Source organism: Tenrec ecaudatus, chromosome 9 (assembly GCF_050624435.1).
Source record: "Tenrec ecaudatus isolate mTenEca1 chromosome 9, mTenEca1.hap1, whole genome shotgun sequence".
In the NCBI taxonomy this organism is placed as follows: Eukaryota; Metazoa; Chordata; class Mammalia; order Afrosoricida; family Tenrecidae; genus Tenrec; species Tenrec ecaudatus.
This window is the reverse complement of record NC_134538.1, coordinates 148,779,353-148,800,952: the sequence shown is the minus strand read 5'-3', so window position 1 is coordinate 148,800,952 and position 21,600 is coordinate 148,779,353. Positions and strand designations below refer to the sequence as shown.

General features: G+C 49.4%; 1 non-coding gene across 1 annotated transcript; it reads right to left on the bottom strand.

Moving 5' to 3' along the window:
- Window positions 1–19,001: 19,001 nt before the first annotated feature.
- Window positions 19,002–19,108, bottom strand: LOC142457469 (U6 spliceosomal RNA). Its single transcript, XR_012786198.1, has one exon. It is a non-coding gene; the product is annotated as a U6 spliceosomal RNA (small nuclear RNA).
- Between the last annotated feature and the right edge of the window lie 2,492 nt (window positions 19,109–21,600).

Genomic DNA, 21,600 nt, shown 5'->3' with positions numbered 1-21,600 from the left:
AACCCCTCTCTCCACAAGACCCCGCCATGGGCTGTCAACACACACCACGTGTACAAACTTCACATTCTGCTGAGAGGCCAGCTCAAAAAAAAGAATACATGTATCAACATGTGTAAAATCACTGAAATTGCAAAAGGGCAGAGATCTGTAGTCACCTGGCGTGGGAGCAGGACAGGAGAAGCCAAGAGAGGAGACATTATTTTAGGTATGCGTCACTTACTGCCCATGCAGACCGTATAAATGTCTGAGGTCTCAAAGGGTTTTTTTCATTGTGATTGGGTGAAAACTTATATAGCGAATTGGTTTGGTCCCCTAACGTTTGATTTGTAAAGGGAAAGCAAGGTTTCTTTTGTCTATTATTTGCAGCTGCGGGTCATGAGGGGGATGGATACAGGCAGGTAAGGCAAAGGAAAGCTGCTCTGGGCAGCTAGGCTGGGCTCACTGCTACCACCCTGCACCCTTCCTTCTGATCTGCTCAACCACTGCTGCACTGGTTCCTCTGGCCCCTTCCACTGGGGCACCAGCAGAGGCAATAAGGGTGACCAGAAGCCAGCTCTCAGAAGGTTTTCATATGGTGTTTGCACAAAGTTCACATAATGTCCTTTTCCACAGAATGTCTTATGGGCATTAAGTGAAGCTTAACTGTACAGAAGAAGAAAACTTCTGAAGCAATGGGCAGGTGGAGTATCTTCATTGTGACAATGGTTTCATGGTGTAGACATCTCATAGAACCAAACCCACTGCCATCAAGTCAATGCCGACTTATTCCTACCCTACAGAACAGTAAAACCCTTTTGAGTTTCCAAAAATGTAACTGTGGGCTAAGAAAGGCCCATCTTTCACCCACAGAGCAGCTGGTACTTGTGAACTGCAGTCGGCAGCCCAACACATAACCACTACACCACCAGGGCTCCTGGTGTATCCATGTGTCAAACTTAATAATTTTTATACTGTATGTGCAATTCGCTGCATATCAATTATACATTAATAAATATATTAAGGCACTACTATAAGGACCTGATTGTTTGTTTTCTGAACTAATTTAGTCCTAGGATTGGCTCTTGGCTGCAACTGTCTTCAGAACACACCCATTGACTGATTTCTACTTCGGGCAACCGTCTAGGACAGAATGCTGAACGTACCATGGGCTGCCAGGAGAACAGGCAGATCTATCTTGGAAGAAATACAGCCAGAGGGCTTAGAATTGAGGGTGGTGAGGCTTCGGCTCCAGTACTTTGGATGTGTTATCGAGAGAGACTAATCCCTGGAAAAAGATATCAAGCTTGGGTTGCAACAACAGGTTCAAATATAAAACAACTTTGAGGATGACACGGGACCGGGCTGTTGGAATTGACTTGGGCAGAGGGTGTTGTACACAGGGCGGCTGAGTTGGAATGGACTTGATGGCACCTAACTACAAGTTCAAGCAGCACTGAAAAGCATTAGCCAAAAATAAAGCTCCGGGAATTGATGGGATGCCAAATGAAATGTTTCAACAAGCTGAAGCACTGGGAGCACTTCTCATCTATGCCAGGAAATCTGGAAGACAGCTACTTGGAAGAGACCCATATTTGAACCCATTCCAAAGAAAGGTAACCCAACAGACTGCTTATAGAACAAAATTATGAATAGCAAATGCAAGTAAAATTTTGCTGAAGATCATCCAACAAAGGTTGCAGCAGTACAATGAATCCAGGTTAGACTGGATTCAGAGGATGTAGAACAAGAGATAGCATGGCTGATGTTAGATGGATCTTGGCTGAAAGCAGAGTCTACCTGAACAATGTTTAATTGTGTTTCATTGACTAGGCAGAGGCATTTGACTGTGTGGATCATAACAAACTATGGATAGCCTTGACAAGAATGGGAATTCTAGAACATCTGATTGTGCCCATTGGGAGCCTATGCGTGGATCAACAGGCAGTTGTGCAAACACAACAAGGAAATACTGCAGGGTTTCCAATGAGGAAAGTGTGCATCAGAGTTGTATCCTCTCCCCATACTTTTTTTTCTTCGAATCAATTTTGACTCATAATGACCCTGGGTTTCCAGAGCTGTAAATATGTATGGGAGCAGCCAATCCCATCCTAGTCCCAAGGAGCAGCTGGTGGATTTGAACCATCGACCTTGTGGTCACCAGCTCTATGCTGACCCAATAGCATCACCAGCATTCCTTGAGATACCTGGGACTCCTCTTTGGCCGAGCAGACCCATGTAGTCACTGTCACCAGAGAAGACCCGTAACATAGGCACTGACATTTTGTCTTGGACAACTGAGGGCACAGGGTCCCAGAAAGCTGAGGCAAAGGGCAAAGGCACTCTGGACTGCCCGGTCAGAATGACAGGAACCAGCTGTGGTCCCAGGTCACTCGCCTGCAAAGTCCCTTTGGTATGCACCACTCACAGAGCCTGTGCTGGCGCCCGGCTGGAGTGGCCCCGGGGCAAGTCCGCAGCACCAGGGGTATCCACGTGTGGACAGAGGCCAGCAGGCACTGAGAACATGTGGAGAAGCAGACAGGGGCCTCACTGCAGAGGGAGGGGGGTCACTCTCAGAGACACACGTTCCAGAAAAAGTCTGCTGGCCTCTCCCCGCCGTGGGAGCTGTGATTTTCTGAGCATGAGACCCCTGGCAAAGGAGAGTCTCTGAGCTCATTCCCACTGGGAGTGAGTCACCCCAGGGGGTCTCCTGATGGTCCCAGACGACTGGCTCTTCTTGTTTCCGATATTAGATGTCAGCATGGATGTGAGTGGATCACATCTCTTGGCTCCTTGATCAGATGATCGGGAGGCCATTGAAGACACTCGAGCAGGAGGTAAGTGCTCAGAGTCTGGTGTGCACACTCAGTGGGAGCCAGGCCACACTGGCAGGCAGATGGGAGAGGCCAGGATCAAGCTGTAATGGGGGCTGGAAAACACTAGATCCATCACAGCTTTTGGAAAGACATGCACAAATGGCTCCTGGCCATTGCAGAGTTACGGGATTTCATCCTGCCAAAAAATAGATTCTAATGCAGCCCATCTTCTGATCTCCTGACTGCTGCTTCCATGAGCATGGATGGTGGAGCCCAGGCAGACACAATCCTTGACAATGTCAGCCTTTCCCCGTGGCTCTCCTACTGGTGGTGAGGGCCTGGGTCTTCTGTACACTACACTGCCATCCAGACCCCCCTCTCCCCATACTTATTCAATCTCTATGCCGAGCAGATAATCAGCAAATCTGGATTAAATAAAGAAGAATGACGCATCAAGATTGAAGGAAGGCTTATTAACAACCTATGATATGCAGATGACACAACCTTGCTTGCTGAGAGTGACGAGGACTTGAAGCGCTTGCTGATGAAGATCAAGGACTGCAGCCTTTGGGATGGATGACAACTCAATGTCAAGAAGATAAAAATCCTCACAACTCCAGCCTGGGTGATCGAGTGGTCCCAAAGGGATCAGTTATCAGGCATCAAAGAACAAAAAATCATCACATCATTGGCTGCACACCTCCATGATAGGATCGCTGAAGATAAACGGGTGCATAAGCAAATGTGGCGAAGAAAGCGGATGGTGCCCGGCTATCAAAAGAGATAGTGTCTGGGGTCCTAAAGGCTTGAAGGTGAACAAGCGGCCATCTAGCTCAGAAGCAAAAAAGCCCACATGGAAGAAGCACACCAGCCAGTGCGATCACGAGGTGCCCAAGGAACCAGGTATAAAGCATCATGCAAAAAAAAAAAAGAATATATGTATGTATATATATATATATATATATATATACCATATTGAATGAAGGGGGAAGTGCAGAGTGGAGACTCAAGGCCCAAGTGTCAGCCACTGGAGAGCCCCTCATAGAGGGGTCTAGGAGAGGAGATGGGTCAGTCAGGGTGCGAGGTAGTACCGATGAAGAACACAGCTTTCCCCCAGATCCTGGATGCTTCCTCCCCCCAATTACCACGATCCGAATTCTACCTTGCAGGCCTGGATAGGGCAGAGGCTGTACACTGGTACATATGAGGGCTGGAGGCACAGGGAATCCAGGGTGGATGATACCTTCAGGACCAACGGTGTGAGGGGCGATCCTGGGAGAGTGTAGGGTGAGTGGGTTGGAAAGGGGGAACTGATTACAAGGATCCACATGTGACCTCCTCCCTGGGAGATGGACAGCAGAGAAGGGGGAAAAGGGAGACTCCAGATAGGGCAAGATATGACAAAATAACGATGTATAAATTACCAAGGGCACATGAGGGAGGGGGGAGCGGGGAGGGAGGGGAAAAAAAAAAAGAGGACCTGATGCAAAGGGCTTAAGTGGAGAGCAAATGCTTTGAGAATGATTGGGGCAGGGAATGTACAGATGTGCTTTATACAATTGATGTATGTATATGTATGGACAGTGATAAGAGTTGTATGAGCCCCTAATAAAACGTTAAAAAAAAAAAATCCTCGGTCCGCGGGCGCCCGCCTGAGCCCGCGCCGCTGCCCCAGCCGGGGCGAGGGACCCTGCGTGGCCCTAGGGCAGCGCGCGGTGACCTCGGGGGCTGAGCTCAGGCCCGGCGTGGCAGAGGCAGGAGCGGCAGGGCCGCGCGGCCCCCCGTAAAGCTGCGCGGCTGCAGGGTGGCGCGGGCGGCCTCCGCCCGCGGAAGGAGGAAAACGGATGCTAGGAACGACTGTGATCCTAAGCATTTGGACGAGTAAATCAAGGATGCCCTTGGCCTTCTGAGGAATTGCCTGGTTCATTTACAATGTCAGAAGTACTGAAAAATTGCCTTTTCAGTTGCCTGCTGGAAGTCTAAATGTTTTAAGTAATGACAATAAATTGCTTGTGTGCTTCATAGAGCGTTGAGTGATTAAGTGGGCTTGTTTCCACACCCAGAGCAGTGTCAAGAAGCTGAAAACATTAGTCCATTTCCATTTGACTTTACCTTAACACTGTTGTAAGTTTAAAAGCTTGTACGCTTGCACCTAGCAAAATTAAATGCATGGTTTCGCAACTATTTTCAACTCATTGTTGAGGAAAAATATTAAATTGAATTAACATTGAAAAAAAAATCCTCACAACTGGCCCGATGGTCGCATTCGTGGAGAAAACAATGAAGTCGTGAAGGATTCGATCTTGCTTGGATCCACCATCAAAACTCACAGAAGCAGCAGTCAGGAGATCAAAAGATGTGTTGCATTTGGTAAACCTGCTGCACAAGACCTCTTTAAAGTATTGAAAAGCACGGATGTTAACTTTGAAGCCTGAGGTGTCCCTGACCCAAGCCATGGCATTCTCCATTACCTCATATGCACGTGACAGCTGGACACAGAGAAAGGAAGACAGAAGAATAATTATGGTGCTGGAGAAGAATACTGAGAGTACCATCGACGACCCAAAGAACCAGTAAATCTGTCTTGGAAGAAGCACGGCCAAAATGTTTCTTAGAAGCAAAAAACAGCGAGACATTCATCTCACTTACTTTGGACATGTTGCCAGGAGATGCCAGTCCCTGAAGGAGGACAGCGTGCTTGGTAAAGGTGAAGGGCAGTGAGAAAGAGGAAGGCCCTGGACAAGGTGGACCGACACAGCGGTTGCCAGAATGGGTTCAACCCTAAGAACAAGTAGGATGGCGTCGGATCGGGTGGTGGCTTGTTCGGCGGTACGTAGTTGAGAGTTAGAGCCAACTAGTTGGCACCTGTCAGTCACAAATAGGACAGCGCAGGGCTAGAATGCCCCGAGCGTCTCCACGGCTGTCCTCCTTCCTCTGCAGAATGGCAGCTGCGTTCAGACTGCTAGCCTCTTGAGTGGTGGGTGAGCGCTTAACCACTGAGCCACCAGGGCTCCTTTCCAAACACACTCAACAACAATAAACTCCTTGATGCAGGCACTTGGCTCTGGTCACCCTGGTCTTCCTTCTATTTCCCAAAGGCCTTCAGCCCCTCCCTGCGGAGACCCTGCTCTTCCTCAGCCCTCCCCAGGGGGCGGCTTTTCTCTTTGTGCTGGCCTCTGCTCAAAATTACCTCTTCAGAAAGCCCCCCCCCCCAGCCCCAGCACTTTCTATACTTTATCTACATCCAGGATGACCACTGAACTGGCTGCCCAAACCCAGATCCTTCAACCAGTAGAAGCACAGAAACATGAACTGGGACCGTCCTAGGAGAAGGGTGTAGTCGGCCTCCCTAGCTGCAACAGTCTGCTGAAAATTCCCACCCCACCCTGCCCCCACTCCGGGCACTGTCACTATCTTCTTCCCCATCATGGTGCACTAGTTAGGGGATGGTGAAGGTTCTCAGCTGCTAACGAATGACCAGCAATTTCAGCCCACCAGCTGCTCCCCAGGAAGAAGACGTAGCAATTAGCGTCCTTAGATTTATCGCCTAGCAACCTTTATGGGGCAGTTTGACTCTCTCCTATATGGTCACTGGCTAAGGAAGACTGAAGTATCGAGACATTTGGATTCTACTGCTGACAAAGAATATTGAAAGTTTCGCGGATTTACAGAAGCACAAGCACAAACAGCCAGAATGCTGCTTAGAGAGGATGAAGAGAACCTTGGCACGTATTTTGAACGTGTTATCAGGTGACGCAGGAGCCCTGGTGACATCCTGGTTACATGTTGGGCTGCGTCCCCCAAGGCCAGCAGTTTGAAACCACCAGCTACACCCAGAGAGTCACAGTCTCGGAAACTCACAGGGGCAGGCTCTACCCTATCCCACAGGCTAGCGATGAGTCCACACTGACTCAATGGCAGTGAGTTTGGTTTTAGCTTTAACAGGAGAATCAGTCTCTTGAAAAGGACTCCAAGCTAGGTAGAGCGGCAGCAAAAAGGAGGAAGTTCCTTGATGGGATGGGCAGCGGCTGCAATAATGGCCCCAAACAATCATTGTGATAATGTCACAGGACTGGGCGGCGTTTCATTCTGTTGTGTGTAGGGTCCCTGAGTCAGAACCAGCCTGATTGCCCCTAAGAACAAGAAGTACGCAGCTGAGTTGGAATCAACATCAATGGGGTTATTTATTTGTTCATATCTTTATTGTTGCCCTAACCAGGGCTTTTGTCTGAGTGTACCACTCAATCCCAGGCCTCAGCAAAGAATGTTTGAAGGTTTCTCAGTGGCACAAACGGTTTACGCTTGTCTGCTAACCTCAAGGTTGGCAGTTTGCGTCCACCCAGTGGCGCTATGCGAGAGAGGCCTGGGGTCTGTGTGTGTGCTGTCAATTCCCACTCACAGTGACTACAGGACACAGAACTGCCACAAAGAGTAGCCTAGCCTGTCACCTTCATGGGAGATCACGAAGTCTTTTCTCTCATGGAGAGACTGATGGGTTCAAACCACTGACCTTTCTGCTGGCAGTTTACAGCTTATTTGGGCCACTCAGGCTCCCTCGTAAAGATTAGAGGCAAGATAACCCCATGGGGCAGTTCTACTTTGTGCAGTATGGGGTCGCCATGAGTTGGAATCAACTCAACAGCAACGGGTGTGCTTTGGTTGGGTGTTAGAGCAGTAAGTGGCACAATACAGGGAGGAGCTGGGTCTTAGAGGAATTTGAAACATCAACAGCTTGAGACAGGGCTGGTGAAGGCGACTTCTAGAAGGAGGCTTGGTCTGTTGAGACCCCTTTACTGTACTCGAGCCCTGAGCGCCCAGTTCAGCAGGCAATGGTCAGGACTCGGGCAGGATCCTAGGGTCCCAGCCATTCTGGAAAGATCCAGCTGGCAGGAAAGCAAGGAGGCCAAAGGCGATCAGAGACATCCTGGATGCAGACTTCCAGAATGCCAGCAGCTGGGACAGAGGGCCTGACTAGAACAGGGAGAGCCAGGCGAGTGACTTGGGTCAAGGCTGAAGAGCAGTTTACAGCCAAGAGGATGAAGTGCCCTTGGAGAATGAAGAGCAAGTTCAAGATGGTTCAAAGCCCAGCTTAACTGCGGTTTCTCCGATGGAAGCTAGAAGTGAAGGTTTTCCATTTCACAGAGAAATGTGGCTACAGGAGCTTTGCAAGCCCAGGACTTAGGGATGGGGCTGTGGGCTTTCCTGGGCACCAAAAGCAAGGATTCCCTGCACCAAAGTTTCCCTCCAAGAGCCTTTCCTCATAAGGGGGCTGGTAGGGCAGGTCTCTTTCGAGGGGGTGGGAGTGGGACAGGGGACAGCCCTGGTGGTGGCACCTGGGCTCACGCCCACTTTGCATCTGCAGAGAAGAATCCTGCATCCTGCCCAGGGACCTGGGGCCTCAGCAGCAGTAACTGGTCCCTGGTGGCCCGAACTGGTATCCCGCGGACAGGAGCTTGTTTTTTTGTTGTTTCTTTTTCCCCATCATAAACCATTCTCTGGGTATGAAAGTTGCTCAACAAAACCAAACCAAAGACGCCTGGAAAGAAGGCCTGGTCCGGCTCAGCTCTGCTTCCCCCGCCCTTCCCAGGAGTGTCTGACAGTCCAGGCCAAGGACCGCCCCCTCCCGCCTCATCTTCACAGCAAGCGTCCATCACTGTCCTAAGGCTCCGGCCCCGAGAGCGGACGAAGGTGCCAGTCTCGCAGGTGGCCACGGCTGCGGCGGGAAAGCACGCCTCCGGAAGGCAGGGCTGGGATCCGGTCATTTCACGAGACCCCCAGCAATTCTTAGATCGAAAGAAAACGCGTTACCATGGCAACTCTTCTCTCAGGTGCATACGGCATCCATCCTCAGTCCTGAGACTCCGAAGACGCAGGGGGTGGCACCCCGACGCCCAGCCCGGGCGGCGCAGCTCCCTCCTGCGACGCCGGAGCGCAAAGCTCGGAGGGGACTGAGGGCTCGGCAGTCAGCCAGCCCCAAGGCGGCCTCCACGCGACTCGGCACTGCCCGAAGTCTCGGCGTCGCTGGGCCTGGGCACCCGCCGCCCTCCGACAGGCGCGGGCTGGCGACGCGCGCCCGGCACACGGACTGAGGCTGGCCGCGGGGGCAGCCGGCCGCGCGCACAAACGCGGGGCGCGCGCTACGGGGCGGGGCCGCGCAGTGTTTACCTGTTGCCATAGCACCGGGGCGCGGCGCCGAGCGGCTTGGCCCCCCTCCGCCGGCCCCGAGCGCTCCTGGGCGCGCGCGCGGGTCTTCCTCTCCGCACCCGCCGGTCCCCGCTGGCTGCGCCGCGCAGGCTGGGCCATGCCCGCTGGCTCGAGGCGGCGGCGGCGGCGGCTCCTGCGAGCGCCCAGACCCTGGCTCGGGCTGGGGGCCGTTCCGGGCTGGCCGCGGGGCGGGACGGGGCGGGGCGGGCCGGTCCGTCCCCGGGTAGGCGGGTCGCTCCCTGGCCGAGCTGCCCCAGCACCTTGGAGAAATGCCGCAGCCACTTCTGGAAAAGCGAGAGAAGACCTCTGGGGTGTAATGTGAGACTAAGACGGGGAAAGGTTTCCAAACGAGAACAGTGCAAATCCCGAGAGAGCGTGGGCCAAGAAAAGGTCCCCTCTGCCCCGAGTGGGAGTGCCGGGGCGGGCGGGCACCAGGGCGGGCACCCAACGGGCAGTGGGCGCGCTTGGTCTTCCCGCCGCAAGGTCTCCCGCCGGCCGGCGCCGCCCTGCCCTTGCTGCACATCTGACAGCTCGATCTTGGCTCCGCGTTTTCCTGTGGATTCAACCTCGTGCCTGACACTCTTCCAGGCCCTGGGAATTGAGCCCTCAATGAAACAAACACCTTATTCGTAAGATTTTTTTTTTAGGTGGGTCCAGAAGATACACGTGCTAATCGGTGTATTACTTTGAGCGCATTACACTGAGTCATGTGACAGAACTCTCAGCTCGGGAAGGTGAGGAGGCAACTTGTAAACAGGTTTGGAGGGCGGAGCCAGTCTACTATGACTGGTGGGGGTGGTGGGGGTGTCCCAAAGACTAGGGGTGGGACAGAAAGTGCAGGAAGCCACTGAGAGAGACTTGAGGTCAGCGGGGTTTCGGAAGAGGACACAGCACTAGGAAGTGTTTGGACCAGGTTCTTGATCAATAAAAACAAAAAATCCAATGTTCCAAGGCCTTTTGCAAAGTGCATTACCGGTTGGGCTGCTTCACCACACGGACTGCAGTGCAACACCACCAGCCTCTCAATGGGCCGAAGATGAGGCTTTCTACTCCTGTAAAGATCTGGAGCCTGGGGAACCCCTAGGGGCAGTTCTCTGTCCTGTAGGGTTGCTATGCAGCAGAATTGACACGGAGAGGTTGATTTTGTATGCCTCCATAGAGTAAAATTCTCCAGCCCTGTGCCCGCACTTTCTCTGCTGGCCTCGCTGGACCTGTGGGGGAAGGAGAAATGGGGAGGGACAGTCCGCCCTTCCTACTTGCACACCTCTGGCTCTGCTAGGTTTAGGCCTTTCAGGATCACGCCCAAATCTCCCTCAGCATAGCTTTTCCTCAGCTCCGCCTGCTGACATTTTTAAAATCCACTCTCTTGAAAGCAGACTGGGTGGGCATTGGGGAAGCTGGGTCAGCTGCACAGGGATACGAGGAAAAGCTGGAAATGCTCTTGTTACACAGGTGCACATGCTTTGCGAGGCTCTGTGCAAATTAAAGATGGAGGAGGGGGAGTCTTGAAAAACACTTTTAAATAATCCACTGCCACAGAGTTGATTCTGACTCAGCAAACCTATGTGTGACTGGAAACTCCGATAGGTCCATCTTTACTGGTGCAGACAGCCTCATCTTTGCCCGAGAGTGGCTGGTAGTTTTGGGCCGCTGGCCTGGTGGCAAGCAGCCTATCCCCAGCCCACAGAAGCACCAGGACTTCAAGGCACTAAATTAGAACACTTCTTAAAAATTTCCCTTGCAGTCTTTCTTGCTCAACCTGTCATTCTGTTCTTACTTGCTGTTTATGTTGCCTGACTTCAGGCACAAGTTCATCAGCCATTGGCTTTGCACGTGTCGATTAACCTGCAGGTTGGTGCCTTGACCCCACCCAGTGGTGCTGCAGAAGAAAGAGGTGGCAACCTGCTTCTGTAATGATTAAGATCAAGAACCCTGGATGACGCCATTCTACTGTGTGATACCTAACGCGTCACCACAAGTCACAGCAGGCTTCCCTGCAGACAGGCACATGCCTGCATTGGTTGTAGGGTCTCAAAAACACAAAACACTGTCATTGAGTCATCCTGACTCCTAGCAACACCTCTTTCCAATGGTCTTAGAAACTGAGACACCGCTCCTCTATCCTTCTCCAGGCGGGTCTGCCCACATGTAGCTACGCCCACATACAAGTACCCTGGCATGAAGACTGTTACCCATGCTACATCATGCTTCAAGGCAAATTTTCATTGTCATTAGAAATAAGTATTTCACAATATTTAATGACATTGTTTTGTGATTAATCATGATGCTGTCATTAGGTCCAATTTGTAACAATGAAAATACATCCTACATATCAGATATTTACACGACACTTCATAACAGTAGCAAAATGAGTTATGAAGTAGCAATGAAAATAATTTTCTGGTTGGGGCTCACCACAACATGAGGAACTATATGAAAGGGTCGCAACATGAGGAAGGTTGAGAACCACTGCTCTAGGACAAGGTGGAACTGCCCCTTTGGGTTCCCAAGAGCAAATCTCTACTGGAGCAGAAAGCCTCATCTTTCACCCTTGGAGTGGATAGTGGGTTCAAACTTTAGACCTTATAGTTATCAGCCCACCGAGCAGCCTATGACATCACCAGGGCCCCCTGAGTTGGCCGTGGCCTCCCCGGCTGCTGCCAGCGCACCAAGTAGCCCATGTCACAGTTGCACAACACCCAGTGGTCACAGGGCAGTCTTTGTCTGCGTCTCTTAGAAAGAGGCCACTCAGATGGGATGAGGGCCAGCCCTACTCCAGTGTGACCTCGTGTGAAGGGTCAACATCTTTCAAGGCCATTTCCAAACAAGCGTACATCCATGGGTCGGCCCACAGGTCTCCAGGGTTAGGACTTGCAAGGCGTATCTTTTTCGGGGACCCAGTTCCATCCCTGCCACTTCCTTTCCCAAGAGATCTTCTTGAGGAGACTGAATCAGGTCTCAATCATCTTCTGAAACTTTGTTTCCTACAAAGCTAAGAACTCCTTGGTGTGGCGGTTTTTAGTCTTTAAAAACTTGCCATGATCCCTTCTAGCTAGCTTCCTGCTGCCTCCTACCCCACCATCTCTGGAATTGGCTGAGTTTTCACACCTCCCAATCTCTGGCTGACACTGGGTCCCCCAGGCGGGCCAGGAATGCCTTCTCTTCCTCTGTTTATCAAAATGCCTACTCAACCTTCAAGGCCCAGCCCCAACCCTGCCATCTCTGGGGAGGACTTCAAGCACCCTGTTGTGCCCACTCCACTTAATCTGGCTCCCAGCACTGGGTTTCCCTGTATCACAGTGAGAGACAGAGTTGCTGTCTTTGCAGAGTCTCTCCACGGCAGCACCCTCTTTGGGCGCATCTTGATTGGCACACGGCAGTGGGTAGAGGCGTTAATGGGGTTGCTTTCAGAAGTGTTTTCCTCTCCCGTTCTGCCAACCTCAGTGACATCTTGATCCTTCGACCTCTGAGCCTAGGTGACGGCGGCCACTCTCTGCTCACTCCTGGAAGCCTCCACATTTGTTTGTGAGCTGGGCACTGTCCTCTTGGCCCATCCTGCACCTTGAAGGAGGCCACCCCCGGCCTCATTTTCATGCCTCTCTGTTCTGCTGTGTTGAATGTGGGCTGCCCCCATCCCCAGGCCTCAGAGGTCTGCTCTGCTCCCTCCACGGCTCACACAATGGCTTCGCTAGCCACGCCTGCGACTACTTCCCTTGGGACGACCTCAGAACTCATTCTACACCCTGGACTGAGGGTGTCCCAGCCTTGGGTTAGCCGCTCCATCTTCCTTTGCCACCTCTGGCTCATCTCTCTGCATCTCCCACGTTGAGCCATCACCAAAGGCCCACATGTCCTGTGCAAATTCCCTTGGGCCCGTGCCTCTCCTGAGTCTCGTAGTTTGAGACATGATCTTCATTTCAGCGTTGCAAACGCTGGTTCCCGTTTCCTAAGCACGTCACACACACCCTGGCATCGGCCATTGAAGCAGGTGACCTCAGCTCCATTGCCTCCGCTTGGCTCTGAGAGCAAGTCACTTGCCCAAGTCACTCAGGCCAAGTCCAAGCCCACTCTGTCTGCCTCCTTGGCTGTCTGTCCAGCCTCTGCTGCTAACCACGACAATGATTCAGGAAGGTGCCCTGGACTGGAGGGAAGCAGGCTTCAAGTCTCGCCCTCAATACTTAGTAGCTATGTCGCTTGAGGCCAATGGATCATGCTGGGTCCCCCGCGTCCCCTTGGATTGATGGGATAGAATGGATGTGAAGGAACTGGGTAAATTGAGGCACTTAGTGACTTTACGGTGTTTCCAGGAAGCTTTGCTCGCTCTAAAAGAGGTCGTGTTCAAGAAAACATGTCTTAAGGTAGATAAGGGACAAAAGGAATGGCCTGGTGGCAATTGGAACGATTTTAAGGGCAGTACATTTTCCGTTGGACCAGATGGATCCGCAGGAGCAAGCCTCGTCTATCTGACTTGTGTGCAGGTGAGGACGGTGTTGAAGTGGTAGCTGAAAGGCAGACCTTAGACTGTTGTTACCTACCACCACACGTCACGTTGTTATTGTTAAGTTGTGGTCAAGTTCTGACTCGTAGAAGCCCTACATACATAATAGTATGAAACACTGCCTGGTCCTGCATCGGCCTCAAAATTGTTATGTCTGAGCCCACTGTTTTAGCCACTGTGCCAGTCTGCTCATCGAGGGTCTTCTTTTCCTGCTGCCCCTCTGCTTTACCAACTCTGATGTCATTTTCCAGCGACTGGGCTCTCTTGACAGCCGTCCACGATAGGGCTCACGAGGAAGGGAGGGAAGAGGAGAGAGGGAAAAAGAGGAGCTGATAATTAGGACTTAAGTAGAAAGATAATGTTTTTAAAATGAGGATGGCAACGTAAGTACAAGTTTGCTTGATATAATTGATTTATGGATTGTTAAAATATCTGTAAGAGCCCCCAATAAAATGATTTAAAACAACATCAACAACAAAGCACTTGAGATGAAGTCTCACCATCTTCACTCCCAAGGAACATTACGGTTGTACTTCTTTCAAGACAGATTTGTTGGTTCTTTTGACAGTCCGTGATACTTTTTTGTGTGTGGATACTGTCAATATCCTTCAAGAACACCATAATTAAAATGTACAAAGTCTTCTTCAGTCTTCCTTCCAACTTTCACATGCAACTAAGATGATTAAAAAAAATCATGGCTTGGGTCAGACACACCCTGAGTTCTCAAAGTGACATTCTTGCTCTTAAACACGTTAAAGAAGTGCACAATGTTGCGTGATCTCTTGACGCTACCTCCATGCACACTGACTGTGGATCCAAGTAGGCTGACATCCTTGACAGCTTCAGCCTTCCTTTATCGCGATGTGACCCGTGGGACCAATCGTGAAGATTTTCCTTTTCTTTCTTCACACCTAATTTTTTATTTTAATTCCCTGTTCTCTCTACACAAGAACCTTTGCAGAAACACTTCCCACAAGGGAAGCAGTGGATTTTCAGAATGGTGTGTACGGTTTCCCCCTCGGCGAAAACAGAAAGCACAGTTGATGTGATTTTGGTTAGATGGTGCTCTTCTGCTCCCGTCTTTGCCTGGGTCAGAGCCGGGAGCTGTGGGCTAGCTGTGGGCTAGCAACCATTGTTGCTAGGGCTCCTTAGGCCTTTAAGTTACAAACCAGGCAAGGAATGTTTGCATTCAATTTTTAAGTTACCACCAGTGGGTATGACAGCATTAACTTTCATAGGCCAGTGGGGGGGGGTCTACAAAATCAGCTAATAATATCACACAGTCTGACACACTTTTATACTCTACATAAAACCAACATTCTCAGTCTTAATGGCGAGTAGCAATTTCTGTTTGAGAATCTGTTTACAGGAATGGGGGTGGGGTGGGCCCTGGACATAGAGTCAAGAAATGCAAGTATTTGCAGTAGGAAGATGTTGGTCGTCCGTCTGGAGGCCTTACTGTGATTGAGGGCATAGGCTGAAATCCTTCTTCACTGGCTGGTAAGGATGGGCTTGATGTCCACAAGTCAACAAGATCTTGTCTTTTATGCTCACCTGCTCCGCTCTGGACCAGAACCAACGTTTGAACTTCAAGAGCTTCCCAGCATTTTCTCCGGATTCATCATCAAAAGAGGTGAAAGGGATCCGTGTTTGGCACAGTAACTTCACCACAGCCATTGATCAAGCCTGAAATCCTCCGCTGCCAGGTCTTCTGAAATGCTTCTGATTTTCCTTGTCCTCACATTGAGTTGCACTCGGCACTGCAGGCTGCAGACTTTGAGTTCCGTCAGCAAGTGTTAAAAGCTCTCTTCACCTTTAGGGAGCAAGGTTGTATTGCAGCTTGTTCACAGGCCTTCCTTTACATCACAAGTTGTTCTTGGGCCTTTGATCCTGATGCCGCGCCCTTCACGCCATCCAGCTTCTCTGAGGATTTGCTCAGCAGACAGATTGAGGAAGTCTGGTGAAACGATACAGCCCTGAAGCACACCTTTCCTGATTTTAAGCCATGCACTATTTCCTTGTTCGTGTCAAATAACTTCCTCTTGGTCTTTGGACAGGTTCCAAATGAACACAATCGTCCCAATTCTTCTCAAGGCTATCCATGTTTTTTATGATTAACACAGTTGAATGGCTTTGCCTACTCAACAAAACACACATAATTTAAGACTTAAAATAGATCTGTTTATTCCAGAAGAACTGCACACGGGTGTAAACTGGGAAGATATGCTAAATTTAGATATTATTTAACCTCAAATCAGAATTGTTGTCAAGGGCCACAGGTTGATTCTGACTCACAATGACCCTGTACACAACAGAATTAAGCACTGCCCAGCCCTGGGCCGTCCTTGTGGGAGCCCACTGGTGCAGCCACTGGGTCAGCCCACCTTGTTGAGGCTCTACCTCGTTTCCACTGCCCCTCTACCAAGCTTGAAGTCTTTCTTCAGAGCCTGGTCCCTTCTGATAACATGGCCCAAGGATACGAGAACCCAGCTTTGCCACCTTGCTCCTAAGGAGCATTGTGACCGCCCTCCTTCAAGGACAGATTTGTTTGTTGTTCTGGCAGTCTGTGATACACTTACTATATCTTAGTTAGCATGCAATGCCATAATTCAAAGGCAGGAATTCTTCAGGCTCTCTTATCCATTGTTGGAATTTCACATGCATATGAGGTGACTGAAAATACCCTGGCTTGGGTGATGGAAGAGCACGAGTTAATTTTATCTGGTTACAAATACACTTCCTTATGCCTATTTTATAAATAGTATTGCTAGCTATGCTGTTCTTAAAAATTGCCCGAAATGAAGCAAAATTTTTTAGAATACCCAAACTTAGACTATTCCGATACTATCTTTGTAGAAAGCAGTTCTGGTGACTCGGTGGTGAAGCACTCGGCCCCTAACTGACTGCACGGTCGGCAGTTCAAGCCTACCTGTTGCTCCGTGGGAGAAAGAAGAGGACTCTTTTTCAGAAAAGATTTCCAGTCTGGGAAACACTGAGTCATTCTAGTCTGTCCAAAAGGGTGGCTTGGTCCGAGTCGGAATTCAACATGACAGCAATGGGTCTGTTGGTTGGGATATTCTTCTTAGAAGCTGAATTTTTAAAATTCCCGTTTCTTCCTTTCTGTCCTGGCGGTAGAGAAGGAGACCTGCCTGCTCACTCACCTCGGAGGAGCCCTGGTGGCTGTGGTTCTGTGTTCCGCTGTTGAGTTCGGAACCACAAGCCACTCTGCTGCAGGAAAATGGGGCTTTCTACTTCCGGAAAGAGCTACCATTCTGGAAACTCATAGGGGCAGTTCTCCCCCATACTATGGGACCGGGAGTTAGGAGTTTATTTTTTTTTTCCAGTATCTACTCCCAAACTACACGCAGTGCCATCAAATTGATGCTGACTCATATAGAACAGGGTAGACTCACCCCCGTGGGTTTCTGAAACTGTAACTCTTTATGGGGATAGAAAGCCTCATCTTTCTCCCTTGGGCGGCTGGTGGATTTGAAGTGCTTTGGCCTTGGGGAATGCAGTCCAACTCATAACCACTACACCCCCAGCTCATTTACTGTCAAATCTCTAGAAAGCAAGGGTGGAATCCTCCAGGAGCAAGGTGAGCACAGGTTTACTTGTGTCTATTTATAATCTATAGTGAACAATTTCTCACGTGGTGGAAAACATATGAAACTGTTCACAGACTGCTAAGTATGCACAGAAAAGCCCAGGCTTACCTTGCTTCCTAGGAACCCCATCCCTGACTGCGACTTTGAAGAAAGGCTTTCATTCTGTAACAAGGTGCTGCAAGGCTGGAAGAGACAGATGCTAGCCAGACCCAGAAACAGAATCTTGGATTTGAAAAAAAGCAAGCAAGCAAAAGATTGTTCACTATAGAGTAGTCCAGGAGCACAGAGAAAGTCCATGCCTACCCTGTGCTATTGGCTCATTGACACTGCTAGGATGGAAGCAGTATTCCTATCCCCATGTTCCAGATGGAGCATGTCAGGCAGAAGAGGGATTAAATAGCTTGTCACCTATCACACGGCTCATGGAGACCGAGCCCAGCTATAAACAGTCTGCTCCACCTTTGCACTCAGAGGATCTCTGCCAGGCCAGCTTGGTGGAGCCACACAATAAAGGTACATTATGTTCGAAGAAGAGTCCTCAGCTGGAGGAAAGGGGACAGACGGCAGTGAGGAAGTCCCTGAACACGTCTGAAACACTGAACATGTGAGCCGCAGAGGGATGACTTGTGTTCTCGTGGACTTCCTTAAAAAGGCTTGGGTGGTTTTCCTTTCCATAAAGGAAAAGTTTAAAATCCTCGCTCTTTTGAATTTTAACTAGGGTTCATTCCTGAAGGAAGGAGCCTGGGGGCACGATGCCGAGGTGCTTAGCTGCTCCCCAGAAGGTTGGCACTTTGAACCCGACAGCAGTCTGCTCCTGGGAAGATCAAAATGGAAACTCAGATCACTGCCAACAAGTTTACTCCGACTCATAGCCATCCTGCGGGTTTCTAAGAACGTAACTCTTTACAGGAATAGAAAGCTCTGTCTATCTCCTGGGGATCAGCTGGTGGTTTCAAACTGCTGGCCTTGAGGTTGGCAGTCCAACCTGTAACCACTGGGTCACCAGGGGCCCTCTTGTGAAGACTGCAGCCTTGGAAACCCTCTGGGTTTCTACAATTCATCCGGGTCTTTGGTCATTAGCAGTCAGTGTTTCAAATCTGTTCTTGAGATGGCTTCTAACTGTTGGTGGGATAGACTCAAGGTCATATTTTGACTCTCATGGACTGGTTTGTTTCTTCAGCTTCAACCTGAACTAGCATATACAACAATTGATGGTATGTTCCAAGGCTGGCCTCGAGCCTGGTTTGGACTGATAATACTGAACGCCACCATCTCTTCCCACAGTTGTAGTCAATTTCATTCCTGTGCATTCCATCTGGTCCATGTCACTGCTCATTTTGTTGAGAAAAAGGTCTTTGCAATGAAAAATTTTATCATGCGGTGTTGTTTTGTAGCTGTTACCAAAGCCATGTTTCCCAGCTTTTGATCCCTCCTCTTGGTTCCCAACATTCACATTCCAAACACCAGTAAATATCAAGGCATTGCGATTGCATGTTTGATCGGCACAGCGTTTGAGGTTGATGCATGACTGAATAATGTACTAACTGGTCTTCCTCAGACATATAATCATCCGGTAGCATCCAGCATTGTACTTAAAGACAGGTCTTGAAATGTTCTTTTTGATGATAAATTCATCGTTCCTCTTAATTTTCTTAAATTTTCATTCCCAGAATAGTAAAATCAAAAATTTTCCCATGATAAATACTTTTTTCCTCATTTTATCTTTTTCTACTAATCCAATTTTAATAATAATGTACATCCTTTCTTTTTTATTTATTTAATCATTTGCTTTGGGGGCTCGTACAGCTCTTATCACAATCCGTCCATCCATTGTGCCAAGCACATTTGTACATATGTTGCCATCATCATTCTCAAAACATTTTCTTTCTACTTTTTAAAAAAAATATGGAACGCTTCACGAATTTGCGTGTCATCCTTGCGCAGGGGCCATGCTAATCTTCTCTGTATCGTTCCAATTTTAGCACATGTGTTGCCGAAGCAAACACTTTCTTTCTACTTTAAAGCCACAATTTTTTCCAATTACAAATGGCCAGCGAGAGTCCATTTCAGCTCACTAGTGTCTAGGATATTGGCGTGTATGTGTTTTTCCATTTCATTTTTTATGACTTTACATTTTCCTGGATTCATACTTTAAACATTCCACATTGTGAAATATAAAGCGATTAAACCATCAAGCAGAAATGTGGGAGAGAAATATGTTGTGATAGGTAGGTTTATTGTGCCAACCTGGCCAATAGGAACTTGTGGGGTTTAATCAGGTCGCAGTTTGATTGGAGGGCAAAGAGATAAATGGCTCTACAAGGCGGACTCCCATCTCTCTTGCTCTCTGGCAATTGGACCTGCATGCTGCTGCTTTAGCTAGTGCTCTGCCTCAATCTGTGTGATACACTACCTGGTGGCCAAGCCAACTTGTGGATCGTGTCACTAGAGCTTACGGCTCCTTTGAGACCTGCTTCACTACGCTGCTGGTGTGTATGCAGTTTGCACTTGAGGTTGGTGGAGCCTGTCACCTTGCATTGCTTGAGTTCAATATTCCACCTGGGCCTGCTTCTCTAAGTTCCAGCTACTGATGATTGGTGACCCACCCTGCTGTTTGCTGCCTTCGGGCATTCTGCTGGCCTTGCCTGAGGGAGGACTCTGCTGTCTGCTTCCTTGACTTTGGACCCGGCAGTCCACGTGAGCTGAAGGACTTTGAAGGACTTCCAGTATATTAACTGTTCCACCAGAGTGAGTTGAACGGAGCCCTCTGTCCTGCTGTGTGGGAGTTATACACCTTCTCACTGTATACATCTATCTATCTGACTAGCTAATCATACTGTCCTGGTTTTGTTTCTCTAGAGAACCCTTCCTGACACAGCTGTCAGGGTAGACGAAGATCCCCCAGGAGCAGAAGCTAAAAAGAGACAAGGGCCTTCCTTCAGAGGCAGTAGAGATAGAAAGCCACCCCCTAGAGACAGCACTCTGAATTCAGTTCTAGGCTCTTCCACAGTGGGAAACTAAATTCCTGTTGTTAAAGTCAGCCACTGCAAAGGCAAGTGACTGTGTGGATCATGATGAACTAGGGATAGCCTTGAGAAGAATGGAAATCCCCCAATACTTAATTTTGCTCTTGCAAAATCAAGAGGCAGTTGTGTGTACAGAATCAAGAATGGTTTAAAATCAGGATAGATGTGTGTCAGGGTTGTATCCTCTCACGAGACTTGTTCAATCTGTATGCTGAGCTAATCATCAGAGAAGCTGAATGAAATGAAGAAGAATGCGGCCTCAGGATTGGAGGAAGGCTTACTAACGACCTATCATACGCAGATGACACAGCCTAGGTTGCCAACAGTGAGCAGGATTGAAGCACTTGCTGCTGAAGCTCAAGGACGGCAGCCTTCAGCATGGATTACAGCTAATGTCAAGAAGCCCAGACTCCTCACAGTTGGACCAAGAGGTAACAGCATGATAAACGGAGAACAGATTGAAGGTGTCGAGGATTTTGTCTTGCTTGGGCCCATAACCAATGCTCATGGAAGCGGCAGTCAAAAGATCAAATGATGATTTGCATTGGGGAAATCTGCTACGAACGCCCGCTTTACAAGTGCTGAAAAGCAAGGATGCATGTTTCTTTGAGGACTAACATGTCCTGATCCCAGCCATGGCATTTCTAATGGCCTCATAGGCAGGTGACAGTTGGACATTGAAAAAGGAAGACTGAAGAAAACCCAATGCCTTTAGATTGGAGTGCTCTTGAAGAACACAGACGGTCCAAGGAATAAACCAATCTGTCCGGGAAGAACTACAGCCAGCATGCTCCTTAAAGGCAAGGATAGCGAGAGCTTGCCCTACACACTTAGGACATGTTGTCAGGAGAGGTCAGTCCCTGGGGAAGGACATCATGCTTGGTCAAGGAGAGGAGCAGCGGAGAAGGCGGCGGCCCTGGACAAGCTGGGCTGATACAGTAGCTGCCACAATGGCCTCAAGCGTAAGATCAATGGTGAGGTGGACACAGGTCCGTCCCCATCTGGGTGTTTCATTCTGTTGTGCACAGGGTCACTATGAGTCAAAAGCCACTTGATGGTACCTGACAATGACCCAGGCATGTCTTTGTGTCACAGTGGCACTAGATCATGAGGACAGTTCCACCTATGGCTGTTAGCCTTTTGCAAAAAAAACAAACAAAAAAACACAACCCACCGAAGTCCATTGTCATTGAAGCTATTGAGTCTAGGGCAGTGGTTCTCAACGTGTGGGTCACGACCCCTTTGCGCATCCCAACAACCCTTTCACAGAGGTCGCCCGACTCATCACAGTCACAAAATGACAGTGATGAAGTAGCAACGAAAATAATTTTATGGTTGGGGGGGGGGGTCACCACAACATGAGGAACTGTATGAAAAGGTCGCGGCATTAGGAAGGTGGAGAACCACTGCTCTAGAGGTGTTCTTTGTAAATAAAGGTTTGAAATGGATTAAACGGCAAGAGGTAGGTGGTC